The following is a 15,828-nucleotide window of genomic DNA, read 5'->3' on the forward strand; positions in this document are numbered from 1 at the left end:
CAGATCTAACCAGAAGCCAGAGGGTGAAGGTGACCCTGAGGCACAGAACAGTGAAGGATGGAGAGTGGATCAGGAGGAGAAGGGGGTACCTGAGGCAAAGGTAATAGAAGCTGATTTCACACACCTCCCAATGGTATTCTTATCCTTCTCCAGCCTACTTTCAGCTCATATGGGCCACATCAAAGGGCAACATCCCATGATCTCCAACTTCTACTTGGGTTTGGCCACTAACAAAGATGAGAGTGTGAGCAAGGTGTGTGTGTGTGTGTGTGTGTGTGTGTGTGTGTTTTGTTATCTCTACCTCAACAAAGGGAGGCTTACTACATGAGTCTCCATCACGGTCCCAATGACAAACACTCTTTCCACTTGTTCTTTCTGACTATCACACACACTTATCTCTTGTGGCCCCCAAAGTTCCATGCCTTTGTAAAGAGTTCTTTTTTTAAAAAAGTCCCTTTGAGTTATCCCATTCTGAGTTGCTGCCTTTTTCCTGTTGGGACCCTAACTAATTCATTTTATAAGGATGATTTTTGTAAGATGACACTTTTCTACAGTAACATGTAACCAATTTTTTCAATGGAAATAAATGAGAAATTAGAATTTATTGGCCAGAAATCCATTTTTACATCTTATGAGCTGTTTTTGGAATACATACATGCCACTACAGAAAGGCATACCTGGACAAGGGACAGTTCATTATGATTATTTTCTTATACAAGTGGGAAAAATAAGAGAGAGAGGACAATCCTTTCCCCGCAAGACCCTAGGGCTCTGCCACTGGCTAGCTCCAAGCTTCTGCTTAAGTAATTGCTTCCCAATGCTAACATTAAAAGCAAACTGACCATTTGGCTTCACTATTCAGCAAAATATGAATTGAGGGGATGTTCATCTGAAAAGAGTTGAAATTCTAATTGTATTTTTCCTGCCTTAGAAAAAAACTTGCCGTGGCTCCCCTTTGTGTATAGAATAAAACAAACCCAAACCAGAAACTCCAAAACCCTCTGGGATTCAACTCTAACCTGCTCTCTGTTCTCCCCTTGCCCTCTGAGCGAGTATCTTGGATTCCACCTACCCCAGACAGCTACAACACCATTCCCTGTCCATGTTCTGTCTTTACTTCTCTGCGGCTATGTACTCCCTCTGTCTTAAATATGTTTGCATCTGTAGCTGTCGAAATCCTACTTGACATGCAAAGACATACACATATTCACAGGGGCTAAAATTTTAATAGCCACAAACTGGCAATAACCCAAATGTCCATCAACAGGTAAATGGATACACAAACTGTGGTATATCCATGCAGTGGTTCCACTCAGTAACAAAGAACATGCTATTGATACATGTAACAACATGGATGAATCTTCAAATCATTATGCTGTGTGCAAGAAGCCAGATCAAAAAGGAGCACAAACTGTATATTGCCATTTATGTAACATTCTAGAAAATGTAAACTAATTTATAGTGGCAGAAAGGAGATGGAGTGGTTGCCTGGGGATAAGGGCAGAAAAAAAGGCGTGGATTACCACTGCCTGGAGGACCCTTTGGAGGGTGATAAAAATGCATGTTAATCTGATCGTGATGATGGTTTCACTGATGTACACGTTTCCAAACTCATAAAATTGAACACTTTAAATATGTGCAGTTTATTATACACCAACTAAACCCCAAAAAGGTGTCAAAAATACTATAAACAAATTAAAACACAAACTGGAAAAACTACTGGCAGCAAGCCAGAAAGGGAGTATTGCGCATAATATATTAAGTGCCCCAACAAATTAAAAAAAAAAGCAAAAATCCCCACAAAACAGTATACAAATAAGCAATGGAAAATGGGTACAAAGCACAAGTAGGCAATCCAGAACCAAATACAATGACAAATATGCGTGCATAAGATCGTTGTCTCAACAGAATGTAAAACTATGCCCTCTTCACCAAGGGTTCTTTTTTTTTTTTTTTAATAGCTTCCTAGCTTATTACCATGCCTATAAGATTTTTTTTTTTTTTTTATTCATGAGAGACACACAGAGAGAGGCAGAGACACAGGCAGAGGGAGAAGCAGGCTCCATGCAGGGAGCCCGATGTGGGATGTGGGGCTCGATCCCAGGACTCCAGGATCACGACCTGGGCTGAAGGCAGGCACTAAACCGCTGAGCCACCCAGGCGTCCTTTCACCAAGGGTTCTGAAGGATCAGCAGTGTCTGGACGGAGCATCAGTGAGGAGCTGTCCCACAGGCGGGAGAGGGCTTCTCCGGGAGCCTCTTAACCACATCCTCCGCCCTTTTACCTGCATCCTGCTGGGCCCAGCATCCTCTGTGCTCCCTGGCATGTCAGGCCACCAAGTTCCTTAGGGGGAACGGAAGCCCCATCGCACATGGACGCTCGTCCTTGCATTGCCCCTCCTCAGTCTGATCATCACTGGAACCTTACCGCGTTCCAACCACAGTTACATTTAGATCACTCCAGGCCAATACAAAGAAGGGTGGTTCCTAATCCTCAGGCCAGAATAGAGCTCTGTGGTGGGCTTCATCCCTGTCTGCACTCTGTCACAGCCAGTGGCACACCTCTCTTTCTCTCTCCCCCAGAGGGAAACGCAGGCTCCCGCGGGCCAAGAGCGGGTCAGTTCACTGCTAGCCCGCTCAGAACCCAGCACAACCCCCGCCCCCCACCCCCACCCCCCTCACACACACCTGCCCTGCATCCGGAATGTTATCTTGAGTTTCAGTGTGGCATTTACCAAAGCACTGTCGCATACTTTTTTTTTTTAATTCAACTTTCACAAGAACCCTGAGCCGATATGATGATGAACATCATCATCATCCTGACTCTGAATGTGAGGAGGCAGAGGCTTGCAGTTGGGGTGTCTTTCCTCGCGCTGGCCTGCTGCATCTGAAAGGGGATGCGAGCTTGGGGGGGGTGGGGGCTGCCTCGTCCTGGGGTTGTCCCCAGCGCCCTAATCACTTTGAGAAGGAGAGCTGAGCGGAAGGCCCCCCCAAGCCTGGGGCAGGGGGAGGGGGAAGGGGAGGGTGCACCCGCAATGCGCCCTGGCGGCGGCTCGGCTGGAGGGTTTTCCTGCCTCGCGTCTCTCTCTCCCCGCCCGGCTGTTCCACTCTGTTTGCGGGCAGCAGCGGACTGAAACTGACAGGCTGGCGGGGGAGCTGGAGCAGAGCGGGGTCGCGGGGAGCCCGCGGGGGAAGGGGGGCGGGGGTGGGGGGAGGGACGCGGCAGGAGCGGGAACCACGGTGGAAAAATCCCAGGTGACGGGGAAGAAATGAGGGAAGAAACAGGAGCATCCCTAAGAAGAGGGAGACAAAGAGAAAAGTTGGACAGCCGAGGAAACACAAAGCGTGCACAAGCCTCTGCGAAAGAGGAAAAAAGGGAATGAACAGATGATGGCTCATTTATTAATTATTAATAAACAAGTAGCACTAATGAATAGCATCATTAAAGGGCATTTTGTGAATATTAATATGTAGTTGCATTCTAAATGTTCTCCCCTTGGCCAGCCAAGGTCCTTCTAATCTTTGTTTGAAAGTCACTTATTTTCATTTTAACCACACCCCCATCAAAACCCCACCATGACCACCCTCATTCTGTCTCCCATGGTCCTTATCACCAAGAAGACATCGTAAATTAGTGTTTTCTACACTCATTTTTACCATCTATCTCCCGCACTAGACCATATGCTTTGCAAAGACATGGATCTTTGTGTATTTGTACACTGATGTGAACAATGACCCAATATGCCATAGGTGCTCAATAAATATTTATTGAAAAAATAAAATAACATTAGATAAGAAAGGGAGAGGGGCTTCCTTCAATGCACTACCACCCACTTCCTGTAGAATTCCTCTCTCTCCAGTCAGCCTTTGCAATCCAGGGCTTGCAAGATGGTTCACCAGTGACCTCTGCCTTTCCCCCTGAGCAAGCTGTGAGCAGTAGAAGGAATGGGGCTAAGGGCTTCATCACAGAGCTCCTGGCTGCTAACCAACCCCCCTCACCCTTCTCCCCACTGGGAACCCCATATGAGCATCCTCCCATATAAGCACACCATCAGAGTTCCAGACTTGAAGCTGGCCAATGCTTTCATTTCACAGAAGTGGAGTTGGGGACCCAGTGAGGTGCAGTGACCTTCCACCCAGTGAGATGGAGTGACAGGGAGTTCCTGAGTCCCTCTGTGGTCTGGACTGATAAATACACCAGGGCTCCATTGCTAGGTGGCCAATGGGCCAGCTCTAGGGAAATGCTAAAGGTAGAGGATGTACTCGGGCCTTGTAGCTTTGGCTTTTCAGTTATTGTCTCTCCTCCCCCTATACAAGTCTGGTCCTTCCCCCACCCCAGAGCTGTGATGTATTCAGTGATTCATTCAGTGATTGCATTTGGCCCAACAGACAAAATCCCAATGCAGGGGAGAAGACTCTGGCAGCAGGGTGTCAGTCCACAAGGAGCTGAGTAGAAAGGTATTTTACAGAGGAGGGTAACCTCGTCCAAACCCTAATATGTGTTTTTTCAAAAGAGCTTGCTATCTTTTGGAACCCATGTAATAGCAGAAGTCTAAAGTCAGTGAAAGGAAATGCCTGGCCCAGGGTCTGTCTGTAAGTTGGGGCTGTAGAAATCTGGGTTTTTCCATTTCTGACTCTCTGTCTACAAATTTTCTCTTCTTCCATTCTCATCAGGTCTGGAACAGGAACAGCTTCATATATAAGAAAAATACCAGCTAGTTTTCCCTGGGTCCTCCCAGATCAAAGTAAGCCTATGATATGGGAGTTTGTTCTCACCCATATCTCTTTCATTTTTTTTTTAAAGATTTGTTCATTTTAGATAAAGAGAGAGGTCGCCTGGGTGGCTCAGTCGATTAAGTGTCTGCCTTGGGCTCAGGTCCTGATCTCAGGATCCTGGGATCAAGCCCCATGTTGAGTTCCCTGCTCAGCAGGGAGCCTTCTTCTCCCTCTCCCTCTGCCCAATTCCCACTTGTGTGCTCTCTCTCTCTCTCAAATAAATAAATAAAATTTTAAAAAAGAAAGAGAGAGAGAGAGCATGGGCAGGAGGCGCAAAGGGAGAGGGAAAGAGAGAATCCCAAGCAGACTCTCCACTGAGCACAGAGTCTGATGTGGGAAATCAGTTTCCCAACCCTGAGATCACAACCTGAGCCAAAACTGAGAGTCGCATGCTTAATTGACTGTGCTAACCAGGGGCCCTCATACCTCTTTCAGATAGACAAACCATATCATCAGAGAGAACTTGGGGTGAGAGATAAGAAGCCCATGCTTAAAATAAGCCACAATGACTTCTATTTGTTCAGCATCTAATATGGGCCAAGCACTTATAATCACTCATCCTCTGATATCATCCATACATCAGTCCCATGACGTAGGCTCAGAGAGGTTAATCAGCCTGTCAAATGTCACACAGCTGGTAAGTATCAGAGCTGGCATTCAGTCTGAGCACTGCAGGTTTGGCCTCCCTGTTATGCCACCCGCCGCGATCTTAGTGGGAGTGAGCGACATCACAATGGAGCAAAGGACCAGCTTCCCACCTGCCTTCACAAGGATGACTCCCTTATCTCTCAGAGGCTTGCCACCCCCCTGGGGTCATTCCCATCCCATTTTCTGGTTTAGGTTTTCCACAGCTCCGTTACCATGGCACTGGGGGCTCTCACCACTATTCAAAAACCCAGAAGAGGAAAATAAGAGGGCTTGGCTCTTTGATTCAAGAGCTGACCAGTTCTTTTAAAAGATAAACTCAATCTGGTCCTTGAATCAGGACTAGAAATGGGAGCCAGATAATGGCACTTGTAGGTCTTGGAGTTATTCAGCTTCTTGCTGCAAATTCAGTTCACTTTTCAGACATGATCGCATTCTTCTCCATAGGCTCTTAGCGAAAGCCCAGAGGAGAGATGGGGCTGATTCTCTATGGGCTGCGTCTAGAGGGAGGCTCATGGCCTCCCACCCATGCATCTGAACGTGTTCCTCTTTGCTCCTCTCCTGCCTGGCATGAAAGATAAAAAGATGGCACACTGCTGGCACTGTTACCTGTAAGTAGGAATTTCTGTGAGGGCCATGGTTTGTTCCATCAAGTTTAAAACATCAAAAAATAAATATGCTGCAAGCTTGGTAGCCTGTTGGAGATTAGAGATATTACTGTTTCAAGCCCCGTTCCCCCCACCCAGCACTCAGGTGGCATCTCCCAGAACAAACAGAAGCCCTGAGAGAATGAGCAAACCAAAGGGAAGGAGCTCTTGCTACCAGCCTTCAGAACTGCCTCTAGATATTGAGACCACCTTTCCTGCTGGCGGGAAGAAGCAATTTCCACCCCCCACTAGGATACTCTGAGTATGTTTTGTTTATCACTCAGTCTCTTGGCTCTTTGGTTCTCCTCCATGACTCTACTTGCTCTTCACGTCTTGGTATAGTGGAAAGAAAATGCCCTTTGGAATCAGGGAGGCTTGGATTTAAAGCTCAGCTCTTCTTCAACTGAACAGCTGAGTGATTTTAGACAAGTTACTTAATATTCTCTGAATCTCAGGACTGAGGACAGTCTGGACGGGCCCATTTCTTCTCCAACTTCCTGTCCTTGTTTACTTAAAAGAAGGTATCAGAAAATTTCAGATCCTTGCTTTATGCTTTGGGATCCTAGTGTTTGCAATTTGAATGCTTTTAACATTCAGTTTTGGATTCCACATCTCAAATTCACCAAGTTTTTATATTTAGACATTAGGGTTTAAGTCTTGCCGACTGGTTCTCAATACAGAGGGATCTGTTGGGAGTTCTATAACAGGAACACATACCAATTTCCAACTTGGCTAACCCACTGACTGATGAAAGGGGAAGAGACGGAGCTTTTGCTTCAGCAAAGCATTCTGTTTAGTAACCAATCTCCCAGTTTGAAGGTGAGGCCAAGGATGTTAAACGTTATTTGTTTAGTCATCTGTGAATCAGCGCTCTCTGCTCTCCACTCTCAGCCCAAACTGCAAAGGAAATTTTATTTGAAATCTGCAAGAGTCCCAGCCTTGGGCAGCACATAAACAGAGAAGAGAGAAATGGCCTATAAGCACAAGTGTAGAGCTTCTTATCCCAGTCAATACATATGAAAACTCAGCACAACAGACAAGATGCGGCTAAGAATTCATCCAGCAATTCATCCTCATGTTTAAACTAAACCATCTACTTACCCATTTTGTCAGATCAGTCTCAAAGTTGGTAAGGCTTGGGGAGCTAAATAATATTATAGTAATTCTGGAGTTGTAATCTTTTACAAATCCTTCAGTGCCCAACAGGCCTGAGTTAAAATGTGTAAGTAGAGGTTTGGGGATTTGGGGGAAAATGGGGCTAATGGATTTAGGATTTCTTTTCAGGATGATGAAAATATTTGAAAATTGATTGTGGTGATGGCTGGTTGAGCAGTGGTGAATATACTAAAAAGCAATGAATAGTAAACTTTAAATGAGTGAATTTTATGGTATGTGAATTATATATCAATAAAACTGTTTTTAAAAATTCCTCAGCCTCTAATTCTCAGTTTCCCTATTATAAAGTGGGGATAAAGCAGATAATGCTGTTGTGAAGACTGAGTGACTATAGAAAAGTGCTTAGCTCTAGATTACAGTAGATGCTCAGTTAATAGAATCTGTTATCATCAGAGTAGCAATATAATAGTAATTAAGACAGTAATGGTAGTGAATTCATTCCCATATCCTCCATAATTTCCTAGACCATTGTAGCCCCAACTTCCTTTCTTCTCTAGATTATAATCTACACAGCTCATTTGAAAATTTGAAAAATTAATGACCTATCTTTTTGTGGTAGCTCTTTCACTATTGTCCTGAACAATTATTCATATCTTCTATTCAGTTAGTTTTATGGTAAAAAGTAACTTTCTGCTTATTTATACAATCTTTCACTAGACTATGAAACCCCAAGGATAGAGAAAGTGCCTCAGTGACCCTTTCAACAAAACTTGCACTTGCAGGCACTCAAAATGATTTCTGGACTGGATTTTACTATTAGATCTGTAGGAAGTATGAAATTCATCTCCTAGCAGCTTCTTCTGTCCCCCAGATCCTCTATCTGTCCTTTCTTTTCTAAGTTCCATCTAGTAGCCTATCAATCATCTATCTACAAGTGTGAAGAATCAGTCTTTAAAAAATGGCTTTCTTCACTTTCTACCACCCCTGTGAGTCAGACAGCACACCACAGTTGCGAAAAAGAAATTATTGTTTCAGCTGACAGATCATTGGTTAGAGAGTCTTCCATAGAAGGGTGGATATGATATCCTCTCAACATGTTCCTTTGAGGAAGTTTAATAGATGTGGCCGCCAGAAATCTTTAACATAGAGAATCCTGGGCCCCTAAACAAGCTTCAAGGAGTGAAAGGGTCTCCCTACTTGACGAATATCTTCTTCCCTGGTTAGCTCATTGTTCTGCATAGCTGAAGGAACTATTTCTTGCAAAAACAAAGAAAACTACACAGATCAAGTAATTAAGGTAGCAAATGAGGCTTGGCACCTGGAGGAAATAGAACCAGTTATGATTAAGAGTGAATCTGAATACCCCCCAACAAAATCCACAAACTGAGAGAATACTTCCCCTAGGGGCACCCGGGTGCCTCAGTCGGTTAAGAGTCTGCCTTTGCCCAAGTCATGATCTCAGTGTCCTGAAATCAAGCCCCGCATCTGGCTCCCTGCTCACTGGGGAGTCTGCTCCTCCTACCCCCTCTGCCCCTCCCCCCAGCTTGTGCAGGCACTCTCTCTCTCAAATAAATAAAATCTTAAAAAAATACGTCTTCTAATTACTGTCGCTTAATGTCAGACACACATGGCTAAATATGGCAGGCGTGAGTGAAAATGCTGTTGGTTTAAGAAGCTCTGTAGATTAATTTGGAGTACTGATGGTGGGGCTCAACAGCAGATCGAGTGTGCGCTGTGTCTTTAACAAATGACCTAGACTCATCTCCTGACTAGAAACTTGGTGTATTAGAATGCTTTTAGCTGCAAGTAACAGAAACCCCTGCTCAATCAATAAAGAACTTGATTAGCTCACATAACAGGAAGGCCAAAAGAAAAGCAGGTTTCACAATTGATTGAAATAGGGGCTTGGCAATGTCATTAAGGACCCAGGTTCTTTTCATCTCTGTGCCCTGTCACGTGCAGTGTTGGCTTTAATATTAGGCTGGTAGCAACGTGGCAGCAGCAATTCTCAGCATCTCATCCACACACTCCACGGCCTCTTAAGAGTAAGAAAGCCTTTTGTAGAGACCTCACAGCATTAGCCACTGGTACAGGGAAGAGGAATACTCCTCCCTCATTCAGGCCTACTATGGAGCTTGGGGTAAGTTTGGCACATGACTACACAGGGAATGGAGGATATATGAACACAATTGGAGCCTTGTTGGGAAAGAAGGGGAAATGGAGGCTGTGTAGACAACCAAGCAGGATGATTATACAAATCATTCAAGGACATAATAGGATGAGTGGTGAGTGTTAAACACCTAAATGAGCATATAGACAGAAATTGCATTCTCCACAGACCTAAAAATGATAGGGCTTATCCTTCTTTAGAGACAGCACAAAGTGGTCATTCTTAGGAAGTCCGAAGGAAGGTCAAATCATCCAAAAGATATGCAGCAATGAGTGGAAGTGACATGAAGGTAGCTGGGGGAAGGATGAGAACATGTGGACAATGACTAATAAAACCCACAGGCTTCTGCAAGGTTCTGAGATGTCTAACTGACAGTGAGAAATGAGGGTGGAGGAGGGGATGTGTCACTAGCTGTTTCCAGCAGCACTGTGTCTGATAAATCAAGGGTGTCAGTGTGAGTGTCCCTGGCTTATTAAGTTAATGGAAGAAAAAATTTTTTTCAGATACAGAACAGGCCAAAGCCAAGTTCACAGGCAATAGCCAACACAAAGCAGAATAACAAGTTTCTTTTTGAATTGTCCTGTAATCACTATCTGCACATCTCTGATGGGCATGGTTTGATACTTTCATAACCCATAAGGATTAGGAAACCAGAAATTCCAATATCTACCCTTCAAAGTTTTTGCAGGGATTATTATTATTAATTATTGGGCAACACTCTGCTGTGAACAAAATAATTCTCATAAATGATCTCATTAATTTTTACATAAGACAGGTAGTTGTTGTTTTCATTCTTTACAATTGAGGGAACTGAGACTCAAGGAAGTTAAGTGATCTGTTCTAATCTTCATGGTTTGTTGAAGAATCAAATCTATACACAGGGTGGCCTTTCACAGAGACAGAATTGCAATGTAGCTTTTATTGCATAATTTGTGGCATCTCTGAAGCCCTGGGGATTCTTAGAGACTTTCTCCCAGCTTGTCCTGAAACTGAGCCTGAAACTCCCACTAGTGGGAACATGTTCATTGAGCTAAGATGCCATGTCTACAGGAGATCCCTGCCATAGGGTCCACGTACTACTTTGGAAAATGGAAAATAAATGGCATCCAATTCTCTGTCAATTATATTTCACAGACTATCCATGCCTCCCTGAAATCTAGGGCTATGTAGCCAAGTCTTACATGGAAAACAGAGAGCCAGAGATCCAAGGAATGAAAGAGCATACTTAAACCAAAAGGGATGAGATTAGTTACAGAGGACAGGGAGGGGGAAAGATGCCGCAGGATTCCATCATTTTTCTCATAGAATGGGACAGAAAGGATTAGATAAATGCCCCAAACGGCTGGGGGAAAGGGTGGGGGTGAGAGTTGGGAGGATGAGCCTTAAAGCCCGAAGAATAAACTTAAAAGGGAAAGGATTACTAGCCTAGAGTAAAAGCCAAAGGAATCTGAGTTAGATTCCTAGATACTGAGCCTTCCTTAAGACTCCAGCTTCAGCACAGCTTGCCAAGGACGCGGAATCAAACATGCAGAACTCCCCAATGTTAAGAGCCACAGAGGCCCAAATCAGTTTCTGAGGGGGCCCTCATGGCGCTGTCTTCGGTGCTGAAGTAGCACAACCTGGTGCCTGAACATGCAGAGGCAGCAAGGGTGATTTCAGGCTGCACCGTGCTCCACTTCTGATTTAGCTGGAGTCACACTGCCCTTAACCCTGGAATTGCTTGTTTCAGAATTGGTACAAAATGCCTCAAATACCCACCTTTACCTTTACTCCTACTGCTCTCACCAGCTTCCTGAAGAAACAGAAAAGGGATTTTTGAAGCCCTGAGACATATACCAGCCAAACTGGCAGTTTAGATCATTTTCCGCTAATATCTCAAAAATCCACTTCTTATGTCCTTTTTTCTCTCCCTGTGGTTCCTCCTCCCCCCGTCTTAGGCACACTTCTTCCACAACCCACTTCTCTTCTTCTTGGAAGAGAGCCTGAGAGAAATCTGTTCTAAACCAAAGTGGATTTAAGTCATTTGAGAACTTATATGCCATGAAATGAATGGTTATATCACCATTTAAGAAAGGTATTTGGGAGGCAATAAGGAAGGAAGGAATTCTCCAGACTTTGAATGTTACACCCATAAGCAGCCTCCTATCATCTTTACATATAAGCAGTCCTCGTTACTATTACCATCACACAATGTGAAAGATTTTAGTGTCATGGGGGAAAATGCATTAAACTTCTTATAAATCAAAAATATTTATTTAGTCACTTAAATGAAATATAAAGATGATCAAGATACAGGTTCTATCTTCAAAAATTTCCCAATCCAGTTGAGGGGGTGGGTGGCATCTTGCAAACTAATTATTTACATACCAGGACATGATCCAATTTTTATGGAAGCCCAGAGACCTGCCTGGAGGATCTAGGCAATGATCTAGAAAATAAGTTTACTAGGTTAATAAAAGGCAAAAGGGGAAAAAAAGTGCAGGTTTAGTGGTTAGAAGATAGGGGCTTCAGTTCTAATTCTGCCAGTTACAGTGTGGTCATTTAGCTTCTCTTTCTTTGTATGCAAAGTGAGGAAAATAATAATACTAGACTCACCGAGTTATTTCAGAGATGGACTGAGATAATATGAAAATGCTTCCTAAACTGCAAAGCACTATTAAACAAAAGGCTAACCATATTCTGACTGTTCGAGTGACAATGTGTAAGCTGTGTGTAAGTGCCATGAAGGCAGGGCTGGGTTCTTCTCACTGGTTACAGGGCCTAACAAAGCATCATATTCCCAGGGAGAGATATCAAGAACAGTCTGATTCCAAAATAGCTCTGACTTGGTGAAAGAAAAAGGCCAATGTTTGTCCTTAGTGGCCAGTGCTGCCCAAGCCATCCCTGGGGTGCAAGAGCTGAGAGGTGCAATGAAAAAAAAGAGAAACGGCTCTCACAGGAGGAGTTGGCCTAAAACAGTAGCTCCAGATGGAATTTCAGCTGGAGGCATACAGCAGCAGCTGAGCTCAAAGAAATGACTGAGGTTTTCTGGACCTACTCTCTGGCTGGTGGATGAGATGAATCAGAAAGGAATAGAGGACAGGTGGTGAAGGCAGAAGGGAAAAGAGATGGGATGAGGAGAAGCAAAAGAGAGAGGTCATGATATAGGGTTACATTCTAAATCCTTTGCTTGGGTGGAAATTTTCAACTGATATAACAGCCACTGGATATTGCTATAGCCTCATGAAGAGATACTTTTTAGAAAGAGCATAACCACAGATTATTAAAGTTGGAAGAGACCTTTAAAATTATCTAATCTAGCACCTTCATTGTACAGATAAGATTGGGGCTAAGAGAAGTGAATTTCAAAGTCAAAACATGAGTTCCTGAGAAAATAGAACTAGGATTCAAGTCTTCTAATTCCCAGGTCAATTTGCTTCTCACTGCTCAATAATTGAAATAAGATGAAATTTGAGGTATTATAACAAATAAACCCAATACTTCAGAGACTTGAAGAATGAATAAGGATTTTTCTCCATTCATGTAATAGCCACAATGTGAGTGGTATACGGGGTTGGATTCCCCAGGAAATAAACTGAGAAGGAGACTTGCATGCTAGAGCATTACTGGGGTGTGCTTTTGGGAGGAGCAACTGGCAGAGGGGTTGTTGCATCTGCAACAGAAGCTTCAGCCACTACCACAGGAAGCTCTAGAGCTGAGATGCCCTTTACAGTTGTCCAAAATAGAGTCATGGGGGCCACACCTTTTGACCACGCATCCACCAATTACTGGATGTGAGCTGCCACTGGAGGAGGGAGGGGAACTTAAGGTGGGACAGCTCTCTCTGCCAGAAGAAATTCCTGAAAAATCCAAATGTGAGTTCTCGGCAGCCAGGATTCCCAGAATCTGGGGGAATGAGTGTTTCAGGCCTGAAAGGGAAAATGTAGGCAGCCCACCACAGGATTCATTACAGTAGTTCAGGTTTTGGAAGGGCAGCAGCAGTCTTATTCTACGTGGCCATTCAAGGATCCAAACACTGCTTAGCCATCCCTCAGAAAATTGTCATCATCCATATTTCCAAAGCTGGGTCACCATCTTGTCTGGGTTCATGTCATGGGAGGGAGATAGAGAGCATGATGGAGACACAGCAATATTTTAAGTAACAGAACTGGCAGTGACTGAGATTCTTTTGACAAGAACTCAATCATATAGCCACACCTAATCGCAAGGGAAGCTGAGAATATAGTCTTACCATGAAGCATGTGCCCAAACACAGTTCCACTATCTATGAGAGGGCATATTAAGAGGGCCTGAGATGCTATTTATTTTTTCATGTAATATATGTTTAAAATTATCTCTTGTTTTATTCCTCCCTTTGGGATTGGATAACGCATGTTCCTTGAGACTCTCCTACCCTATTATTCTTCCTGAAGCCAAATTTACTCCAGAGAGAATCACTCCCTCCAAGGTGTTGTTCAAGCCAGAAGGCTCTCTAGAAGTCTTTCTCACCTGCCCCTGTAATGACCAGAAACTATCCAAGAGACTTTCAGAGACTACCACTCTGTTCTAGAAAAAAACCTAGGTTCTAGAGTTTCTCCATGCCCAATAAAATTTGGAGGGCACAATGGCTTAGAGTTTTTGCTTCTCCCTATGTATATGATGCAGAATGAGCTACAGAGACTTGCCAGGTTAAATTTTTGCTTATGTCATAATTTTTTAATACTCTACTGCTCTCTCCCAAAGTCTGGCTGGTCATAGCAGCATCTTTTCTGGCTCAATGCCCAACACAGCCTGACCTCACTTATTTTATATCAGAACCTTGTAACCTAATTGCTTTTGAAGAAAGAACTGGATTTGTCAGGATCTGGGGAAGGCTTTCTGAGTTTTCTGTCCAAAATCCTAGAACTAAAGTAATAATTCCAATTCTCTGAACTCCAACAAAGCCTTCCAAAGTTGCAGTGCAAAAGCATTTTTTTTCTTTCTTCCCATTTTCAGTTCTATAGCCACACTAAACTCACAGAAGCCATCTTTCTTATAGAGCATTCTCTTAGGCCTCTAATCCAGAGGAGGAACTGGGATCTACACTCAAGGTGCTCCTACTAGTCATGCAGGGAGCATGTCTGGAGTCGAAAAGGTCTGGGTGTGACACCCCCCACGCTTGCCAGAGACTCCAATCACCAAGGAGGAATGACCAGGCCTATTCTTACTCTGAGCACCAATTCTTCTTTAAAACCTGTTCAGAGGTTCATAGAGCTTTGGAAAAGCATATCTCTGCCCATGAAAACATTCCTCTCCAAATTCACATCCTCACCATTGCTTTCCATAGCCAGTGCTTTGCAGCTTATAAAAAACATTTGCATCCACTAACTTGTGCCCCAAAAAGGGCACAAGCATGTACATATGCCAGGGGATATGCAGAACCATCCATTGAAACACAGGAAAGAAAACATCAGAGCTCCTGTGTTACATTAAATACCAGAAATTGGGATCCCTGGGTGGCGCAGCGGTTTGGCGCCTGCCTTTGGCCCAGGGCGCGATCCTGGAGACCCGGGATCGAATCCCACGTCAGGCTCCCGGTGCATGGAGCCTGCTTCTCCCTCTGCCTGTGTCTCTGCCTCTCTCTCTCTCTCTCTCTCTGTATGACTATCATAAATAAAAAATTTAAAAAAAATACCAGAAATTGATTTTTATTAATATCTAATACATGGATCGGCATTGATGACTTTTTCTTCCTGTGTCAAAAGCCCAGGCGTAACTTCTAGGAATCATGTGACTTGAGAGAAGAGTAGGAGCTCCACAACATGGAAGGCTCATGTGGCATTGCAGATTATATGATCTAGTTTTGATTAAACTAACCCCTCCCTCGCCAACAAAGTGGATGCTTGGCTCAGAAAGAAATCCCAAATGGAAGTGAGTACTTACAACACAAGCAATAGGAAAAGGCAGGGCTTTTCCACTACTAGTAAGAACTCAGCCCTATAACAATCACATTATAAGATCAAAATAATGACTTACTTGTATCTAAGAAGTTGGTCAAAAAATTTTGCAATTATCATAACTGTTTGAAATGCCATTTAGCATCCATTAATAATGAACCTTATCCTTAATGTATATTACAACTTGAGATATTAGCTAATGAAATAAGTGATGTAATTTACAAATATATAAATATACATACATTGGGGGCACACATGCAAATACATTTTTACTGATGGAAAACATTCTCAAAAAGATTTGGAGACCATTGCCATAAGTCATTTCAACAACTTCTCATGATCATCACCATGTGAGTGTTATTATTTTGCAGTTAAGAAAACTGAAACTCAGAGTGGCAAAAATGCCCAGAGAACATGAGCTGTAAAATTTATGTGGAAGTAAAGACCAGCCACCAATGAAACTGGCACCCCAAAAGCTGAGTGAGCAATTCAGGCAAACATCTGTGGAAATTAAAAAGCAAACTCCACCCCCATGGCTACTGAGTCCCAGGCTCTGCCCT

At 43.6% G+C, this 15,828-nt stretch overlaps 1 long non-coding RNA gene across 1 annotated transcript; it reads left to right on the top strand.

Moving 5' to 3' along the window:
* Positions 1 to 4,382: 4,382 nt before the first annotated feature.
* On the top strand, positions 4,383 to 7,439 carry LOC144296500 (uncharacterized). Its single transcript, XR_013363597.1, has 3 exons — positions 4,383 to 4,457; positions 4,674 to 4,744; positions 5,868 to 7,439. It is a non-coding gene; the product is annotated as an uncharacterized LOC144296500 (long non-coding RNA).
* The last annotated feature ends 8,389 nt before the right edge of the window (positions 7,440 to 15,828 follow it).

This window comes from Canis aureus, chromosome 24 (assembly GCF_053574225.1).
Source record: "Canis aureus isolate CA01 chromosome 24, VMU_Caureus_v.1.0, whole genome shotgun sequence".
Classification (NCBI taxonomy): domain Eukaryota; kingdom Metazoa; phylum Chordata; class Mammalia; order Carnivora; family Canidae; genus Canis; species Canis aureus.